We start from the raw sequence: 7,929 nt of genomic DNA on the forward strand, positions 1-7,929 counted from the left end.
AAACATAAAATATTCTACCAGGAAGAAGCCTTGGAGTCAGAGAGTTGAATACATTTCATTCTAGAGCAGGGAAAAATCCTTTTGTCCTTTGAGTTCTAGTTTGAAGTTGTAGCAAATGAAGTATATAAATTGATGTAGTTCAGTGCATAGTATTTGGTGAGCTCTCAATGGATTTTATACCTCTGGGCTCCATTATCAAAACACATAAAGGAGAGCCACCTCAACTGTGTCAAATTTTAATCCTGTACCTGTCAACCCAGGGTTGGCTGTGTGCATGTCTTGCTTGGTGTATCCCTAACTCCAACTGCCACAAAAATTGTATAATCACTCAGTCAGCACGGTGTTAAATTGTGCTTCCAGACAACTTGTATATTTGGTTAAACCTTCAGATAATTTTAGAGAGGGTGCCTGCATTTCAATTAATCCCAGAAGGTGACTGAAGCATTCTGATGACTTTGGGTTTAAATTTTTATTTAAATATTTGACACTGGCTGCTTCCTTTTCAAAAAGTTTCATATATAGTATATAATGAATCATTTTGACATCAGAATATACAGTTGTAATTGTATTACATGTTCCATCAGTTGGGAAAGCAATAAGAGTTTATTGCTGCATTTAAAAATCTAATGCTAGACATAACCATCGAATTAGTTTCAAATGTTTTAAATTCAGACTATTATGGATTGTGATTGGCCATGCTTCACATCCCTAGCTGCTGCTAGCACCTGATATATAAATTTAGCAGTAGGAACCCGGTTTGGGGATTATAGGTAAAGTAGTTAAATATGAATATAGAATAGGTATTAGGAATGGCTGTGAAATTAGCTTCAACTGTGATGTGTAATGTTCAAGGACTGGGTTATTCTTCAGCCTGTAGCAGGTAACCAAACCTCTCTCTGCCCTCAATAGCTAACTTTCCTGTATGGCTTATGAATAAGTAGTCTTAGGATGCTGAAGCAGAGGTAAAGGCCTCATAATCCAACAAAACTTTTATGATCACATGCATAGATTTACTGTTTAACTTTCCAAGATGTTAGCACAGGTCTTTTAAGTTGAAGTTGATTCTTATTGCACCCAAGAGAATCTTTTTTGGTAATTAGAGTCTGGGGGGCATCAAGTGAAAAATTGTGAGTACAAAAACAGTGGTTCTCAAACTGTAATATAATTAATATAATATGAAATGACATAACATACAACATGTATACTAATGTGATTAACACCCAGATGTCTTAATGAGACTCACAGATACAAAGAAAGTGCTTCACATGAATGTGTTGGATGTCAAGTAATAGAACATCCAACCTTAGTGACTGAACATAAAAGTGATCTCTCAGGGACTCCAGAACCTGCCAGAAAAGTCCAAGAAGATCCAATGGGAAAATGGATCATTGAGTGTATTCTACTTTTCCATGGTTTTTAAACATCATATCAGCTACTAACTGCTACACTTTTAGCTAAAAATGGTGAGAAGTGAGTGTGAAATGATGCCTTTGGGAACTCAACAAACAACAGGAGAACTTGTATGTAATGTTGGGAAAAAGGTTCTTCGGCTTCTGTTTCATTCAAAGTGTTTGAAATAGTACAAAGCATCCTAATTATTTCATCCTGCTCCCTTTCTTCTCTCTTTCTCTTCCATCTGCCCTTCCTCCTGCTCATCATTTGAATCATCCCACAAAATACTCTATATTTCCACCATCTCTCTGTACTGTGCTAATTGCTTTTACCTAACTTCTTTCTTTTCATCTGTACAGGATTTGAATTGCATTTAAGACAATAGATTATGGTAGTTCAGCTTTGAGAATCTTCTGTCTTTTTCTAGCTTCCTATTGGGCAGAGGTGCAATTTCTTTCTTCTTTGTTCCATCCTAAATTTCCCACTGCTATTCCTTTGAGAAACATGTTTTTGTGTGAGGCAATAAGGCTTGGTGCATCTTGAAGAAATCTGCTTGTAAGAAATGGAACACTTCACTGCCTGTTGATTAGATGCCCAGTCTGCAGAGGACCTTTCATTTAAATCTCCCAGGATTTTCTCCTATCCTGCTGAGTTCTGCCTCCTCAAGGTTCTCCTTACTGTTCTCTTCCTATTTCTGCAAGAGCAATTCTCAAATCTTTGCCTCATTTCTGTTTCATCTCTGATATCCCTGAAATAATTTGCAGCTTTAACTTCAGAACATGTTACAAATCTGATTACTTCCCACACATCACAGCTATGACAGTGGTCCGAGCCAACATTCTCTTATCTGGTTTCTCTCTTATCTAAGTGTTCTCCCTGCTCTCACCTTAGACTTCTTAAATTTATGCTCATCACGGGAGTCAGAGCAATTCTATTAAAATGTAAATAAGACCAAGCCACTATTCTGTTTAAAATCCCCCAGTGGTTCCATATCTTATTACAATTAAGAGCCAAAGGTGTGACAAACCTCCCAGGTTTCACCAGTGATCTGTGCTTCTCCAAACCTCTCAGTTCCATTATGCCAGGGGCACCACCATCCTGAGGGTCTTGATCCTGCTACCTACTTACTTTTATCCATTCTCTATCCTCTTCAGGCTTTTTCTCATATCCTGCCTTCTTGGGGAGTCTTTAAAGTCATCCTTTACCTCTGTCTCTCACCTATTCTCACTGTTCTCTCCTTTTCTGTTAAAGCTGTTGTGGGCATCTGCCATGTTTTATTCTTCACTTCATTTCATATTTATGTATTATTTCATTCATTCATTCTCATATTCTTCCAGTAGAATGCAAGTTCTGTGCATCCTATTATCAGGAATGAGAAAAGGACCAAGTACAGAGAAATTGTGAGAGAAATGGGTTGACTGCAAGAATAACCATCACACAGTAACATAACATATATAAGAAACAAATGCAAAATAAGTCTATGGAATCTATTTCACTCCCACGGACTCATCCAAGGTATCTCCTCTCCTTTACCATGTAGGTCCCCGTGCTCAAACTCAGGCCACTATACTTGATAGCAATCGGCACTGTCACTGTGCCATCTTGCTGACCCTGTATAGATTTTACACATGGAATGACATACTACTGAGGGTTACTTAGTAGCACTTAGATACCATTATCAAATATCACTAATTGAATTATATTTTTCAAATATATTTTGTGTCATAAGTTAACTTATTCACTATATGAATAAAGGGAAATTCTATTTTCTTTTGTCTTTTCCCAGATAAAATTATACATGTATACATACACACAGATGTACATATATACATATATATTCACGTGACCTTCTCATCTGTAGTTTTCAGAAATGCATAGACCTTGTTTGTGACCAAGCCCCGTGAACCCTGTTTACCAAGAACCTGAGCCTGCTGATCCTGTGCTGCCTGCCTGTGCTGTCTGCCTGTGCTTTCCCCCTGATGAGTCACTGGCCTCCCTGTATGAACTCCGACCAGATCCAGGAGAGGGGGGAGGGACTAGGTCAGAGGACTGGTGAAAAACAAAAACAGGATGTTCCCAATGGGGGGGGGGGAGGGAGGAAGAAGGAGAATGCTGTTTTGAGAAAGCAGTTGGAGAAAGCTGTTCAGGAAAGCTGATTGGAGAAGGCTGTTTGGGAAAGCTGTTTGAGAAAGAAGTTTGAGAAACCCTTGGTTTTCATGTAGTTTTTTCCCCCTGTCTCTGCTGGTTGGAGTACGGGGTTTGCGGCATCTGGTGGCCCATACGGGGACCTCTGAAAATGGCACTTGTTATCATTATTATAAGACATTTCATCTACATAGAAGTTTCTCTCAGGTCTCATCCAAGGCAGCCATTTCTGCCACTCTTAACCCACCAGACCAGGTAGTAATTACTGTGGTGTCTCTTCACCACTAACTTAGTTAATCTTGCCCTAGGGCACCATGTAGTTTGAATCCCACTATAGGTCTCTGCCTTTCATTCTGGATCAATTTATGCCGATAAAGTCTATGATATTTTATTTTAGAATGATAGAGAACATTCATGCTTCTCTATGTATTAGTAATTAGTTCCTTTTCATTGAAAAGTAACATTTGATTATATCAGTATAAGGTTATTTTTCATTCTGTTTTACCAGTGATGGGCATCTGACATTGTTTCGTGACCCAGAAAATAGCCTGTCTAGCTGAATTTTTCATGTTAAGTGGAAAAGAATATGTTTTCAGCTCTCATCCAAAAGCTGCCATAACTGTTATTGCACAAGTCCTTTGGGTAGGCATGTGTTTTCATTTTTCTTGGATAAATACTTGGAAGTATCATAACTGTTAGGCCCAAGTGTGTGTTTAGCTATACCAGAAATACTGAACATATTTATAAAGTAATTGTAGCATTTTTACATTTCCATTAGCAATGCTTTATGGCTTTAATTTATTTCCCTTCAGGAAAACTGTATTGAGCATTTTTTTAAATGTTACCTTTCACTTCTTTGTCAGGTGCCTTTGTAAAACTATATAATGTGTTCTGTTTATAAGACCTTAATAAGCTGCATGGCCATGAATATATTTCTACTTGGTGAATTTTCTAAATGACATGTCTTAATGAAAATCTTTTAAATTTGGGAGAGAGCATGGCCTTCAACTTTTCTTTTTTTTTTTTATTATTTTTTTATTATTATTATTTTCTTTATTTACATTTCAAATACTATCCCAAAAGTTCCCCATACCCTCACCCAGCCCCTGCTCCCCTACCGACCCACTCCCACCTCTTGGCCATGGCCTTCCCCAGTGCTGGGTCATATAAAGTTTGCAAGACCAAGGGGCCTCTCTTCCCAGTGATGGCTGATTAGGCCATCTTCTGCTACATATGCAGGTAGAGACACGAGATCAGGGGGTATTGGTTAGTTCATATTGTTGTTCCACCTACAGGGTTGCATCCCCCTTCAGCTCCTTGGGTACTTTCTCTAGCTCCTCCATTGGGGGCCCTGTGTTCCATCCTATAGATGCCTTTCGCCATCTGGTGATCTCTGGAGTTAGGTGTTATAGTTGTCTCTGGTTGGAGCTTGTTCCTCCTGTGATTCTGTTAGCCTCTGTCCGCAGTCCTGGGAGTCCAGCTCTCTCCTGAGTCTCAGTGGTCAGATTNCTCTCTNCAGGGAAGCTCTCCTCTAGCAGGGAAGGTGCACAGAGGCCTGGNGTTCANATCTNCCTCCTGGNTGAAGATGTAGGCCCAAAACAGGGCCTGTCCCAGAAGATGTGTTGCCTCTGCAGTTTATTCACTCACCTGCATAGACTAGCCACCGAGGGACCATGGACACAATATGTCTCTCTCTCACCTGCTCTGGCAGATAGAGCCCTCACAGGTGCCACCTTTCTTCTGGCTAGGAAGGTGCCCAAATTTCTTTAGCCCGAAACAGGGTCTGTCCCCGACATTAGGTTGCTTCTGTCTGTCCCAAAGCTGTGTAGCTTCTGCGGTCCACACCCTTGCCAGTGCAGACTGGAGCCTAGGAAAACCAGAGCAAAGATTGCTCTCCCACTGGCTCAGGCCCCCTCCTCGGGCAGGAAAGGTGCTGGATGACTGGAGCCAGAAATGGGATCTTTTCCAGAAGCTGTGTTGCTTCTGCAGGCCGCTCTCTCCCCTGTAGTGCACTGGAGCAAAGATGGCTCTCCTACCGGCTCCACAACTTTTCTTAATATTGCTATTTTCTAAGCTTTTTCTAGCCCTTGTTTACAAAAAGATTTCTTTTTGCTTTGTCTTAAATGTATTAGAATGATATCCTTCACATTTGGATTCTGTTTTATCTCTGAATAATTTCAAGTTAAAAAATTATATTTTGTGGGACAGAAGGTATGCTAGAGCATACTTGTGGAGGTCACAAGACAAATTGTGGAAGTTGGTTCAGTTTTTCCACCATGTACATTCAGGGATCTCTTGGGTGAGCCTGAGTGAATTAACCCCTGATTCATTTTGCTGGTTCTGCATAGTTTTATATATGGCATAAAATGGGAATAGAGATTAATCATTATCGTTTAGATACTCATATTTCAATGCCGCTTTTTTGATTACTTTTTCCACTTTTTGTTCTTTGTCAATTCTCTGTTAATATCAATTAAATATGGGTCTGTATCTGGAATTTTTGTTGTCTTCCAGCAAATCATTTGTTCTCCTAATTCATGTGAAGTCCTTGAGTGTCATAGTAAATCCTGTAGTCAAGTATGCTCCCCTTTTCTTGTCTTGCTAGATTATTATTACTTTTTTATAACTTAATTTGCTTTCTTTATAGCTGATCAATTCTTATGAAAATTCCTTTGTGGCGTATATATGATTGATATTCTTTCGTGACCTGATACATGGCTTGCTTAGCATGGAGTTGAAAAGAAATACATTCGTCTGACTCTGGAAAACTGCCTCCAGTAGCAATTCCTACCCCATCCGTTCTAGATAGAAATCTTCACAACTATAACTACTGACCTGATGCCTGAACACTGCCCTGTGCATCTCCCTCAGATACCACCCCATCTTCTCTTTGACCCTATCCATGACCCCCTGAGGAACAATCACAATCCTGTGAACCTTTCAAAGTCCTCTGAGGATAAGCACTGAGAACAAGCTGTACAGTGTTTGCTCTTGTGCTCAGAAGCTGCTATGAGCCCAGGCTGCCACAATGTCATGTTGATATTCATACTTTAACACTGAGTGGCCCTAAGACTGAATTTCAGTAACCATTTGGCTGATTAAAATCCTGAAAAATGGCCACTGCTGAGCATGGGCACAGGTGGCTCTAGCAAGCGTGGGTGACCAACCTCTCCCATGCACGCTTCTCAACCTCCCGCAGGGTCTTCATCCTGCATACTAGGCATCGCCCATCAGACTCACCGCTGTTACTGCTGCCAGCCTGAGCTCAGTCCCCCATGCCACCAGCCAGTCTTTGCTGCCATGCCCAAGAATAAAGGAAAAGGAGGTAAAAAAACCAGTGTAGAGGAAAGAATGAGAATGAATCCAAAAAGCTAGAGCTTGTGTTCAAGAAGGATTGGCGAGAATATGCTCAAGTAATCAAATGTTAGGAAATAGATGATTAGAGGCCATGTGTTTTGATGGTGTAAAGAAATTATGCCATAACAGAGGGAAAGTGAGAAAAAAGGTTTGGATAAATATCTCAGATATCATATTGGTGTGCCTCTGAGATTACCAGGACAACAAAGCTGATGTCATTTTAAAATACAACACAGATGAAGCTCAAATTCTCCAAGCCTATGGCGAGCTTCCAGAGCATGCTAAAATCAATGAAACTGATACATTTGGTCCTGGAGATGATGATGAAATTCAGTTTGTTGACATTGGCGATGATGAGGAAGACATCGATGATATCTAAAATAAACTCAACATTTTACATTCCAGTCTTCCTGAAGATTGTCCTTCAAGTTTGGAATCTGGCCATAGACCTCAAAGAAAAGTTTTCACTATCATCTTTTTGTTTGTTTGGTTGGTTGGCTTTTTGGTTGTTTTGTTTGTTTGTTTGGTTTTTGGTTTTTCGAGACTGGGGTTCTCTGTATAGCCCTAACTGTCCTGGAACTCACTTTGTAGACCAGGCTGGCCTCGAACTCAGAAATCTGCCTGCCTCTGCCTCCTGAGTGCTGGGATTAAAGGGGTGCACTACCATGCCTGGCTGTTTGTTTTTTGGACAGGGTTTCTCTGTGTAGCCCTGGCTGTCCTGGACCTCACTCTGTAGACCAGGCTGGCCTTGAACTCAGAAATTCACCTGCCTCTGCCTCCCAAGTGCTGGGATTAAAGGCATGTGCCACCACTGCCCAGCTTCACTATCATCGTAATTGTAATTTGTTGAGGCAGATTTGATATTACGGTCTTTCAAAACTGTTAACTGATATGCTAAGCCCACTTTGTTGATTTGATTCAATGGTCCTTAAGAAGAACGTTTAAGAGCCAGGCGTGGTGGCACAAAGTAGTCTACAAAGTGAGTTCCAGGACAGCCAGGGCTATACAGAGAAACCCTGTCTCGAAAGACCAACC

At 40.5% G+C, this 7,929-nt stretch overlaps 1 pseudogene; it reads left to right on the top strand.

Moving 5' to 3' along the window:
• Positions 1–6,837: 6,837 nt before the first annotated feature.
• LOC110319285 lies at positions 6,838–7,365 on the top strand (annotated as a pseudogene).
• The last annotated feature ends 564 nt before the right edge of the window (positions 7,366–7,929 follow it).

The sequence above is a fragment of the Mus pahari genome, chromosome 3 (assembly GCF_900095145.1).
Source record: "Mus pahari chromosome 3, PAHARI_EIJ_v1.1, whole genome shotgun sequence".
NCBI classification, from domain to species: domain Eukaryota; kingdom Metazoa; phylum Chordata; class Mammalia; order Rodentia; family Muridae; genus Mus; species Mus pahari.